Source organism: Brassica oleracea, chromosome C9 (genome assembly GCF_000695525.1).
Source record: "Brassica oleracea var. oleracea cultivar TO1000 chromosome C9, BOL, whole genome shotgun sequence".
In the NCBI taxonomy this organism is placed as follows: Eukaryota; Viridiplantae; Streptophyta; class Magnoliopsida; order Brassicales; family Brassicaceae; genus Brassica; species Brassica oleracea.
Genome location: NC_027756.1, coordinates 48,244,798 through 48,246,066, shown reverse-complemented (window position 1 = coordinate 48,246,066; position 1,269 = coordinate 48,244,798).

Here is a 1,269-nt window from a genome sequence, read left to right as displayed (position 1 = left end):
AAGCTCAACCAGTTCAGTCTACCACTCATTTTTCTTGAAGATTCTTGAGCACACTCTTTTATCCAGCGGTCTATTGTTTTCCAAAGTTTCCAATCTCTTTTCCCCTGTCAAATATGGTGAAGAAACCACTTGAAAGCAAAAGTTTATGGAGTAGTTTTCCTAGCAAAGCTTCAAAACTACCTTGTACAAGTGGTTCTCTTTCTCTATCCAAGAAGAGAGCTTCCAAGAAGGTGGCGACTCTCAAGCATGAAGAAAGGAGGAGACTTTGGTGTGATGGATACAAGAAGGAGGTCATGTACTTAAAGAGAAGGAGTTGGAGTTCAACTCAACATCTCAGATCCAACAAATTGTCATGACCCATGTGTATTGGAGGTTCAAGGAACCAGCTCAGGTTCCTTGGTTGTAAGTTAAACCTCTCCTTCTTGATATGAGTTTGGGATAATGGTTCTGGTTGTATTGAGTGGTGTGTTTAGTATACTTGGGACATGTTCAAGTTGCTAGAGTTGTTGAACCTAGTTCATGTCTCAAGATACTTAAGTTGTGTTTGTTGATTCTGTTTTTTTTAAATTATTTCTAAGTTTACCGGCATGGTTATGACTAGTTATTGTTTTAGGTCAATTGTTTGAGTTGTGTAAGGTCTAGGCGAGTTGTCTAGAACCTGTTTTGTGTCTTGTTGCATTGCTAGAAGCCTAGGAGAGTTTCATGGTCTTGTATTGCATCTATATGTTGTTTCTAGTCTTGTTTGCATCCATATGTTGTTTCTGGTCCTGTGATGCATTCATGAACTGCTTGGGATGATTAGATGAGTTATCTAGTCCATGTTTTGACATTTAATTAATCATGTTGTTACTTAAATGGTCATTAAAAATAGCCTAAATGCCTTGTAATTGATGAGTTATCATACCTGAGCATTTAGTTGTCTTGTTGCATTGCTAGAAGCCTAGGAGAGTTTCATGGTCTTGTATTGCATCTATATGTTGTTTCTAGTCTTGTTTGCATCCATATGTTGTTTCTGGTTCTGTGATGCTTTCATGAACTGCTTGGGATGATTAGATGAGTTATCTAGTCCATGTTTTGACATTTAATTAATCATGTTGTTACTTAAATGGTCATTAAAAATAGCCTAAATGCCTTGTAATTGATGAGTTATCATACCTGAGCATTTAGTAAATAGTTTGCATGGCTTTGAACTGAATGATTGTTTGGATTCTATCTATTGCATTTTCTTAAAACATTGGGATCAGGATTGGTGAGTTACCAAGGTCTGAT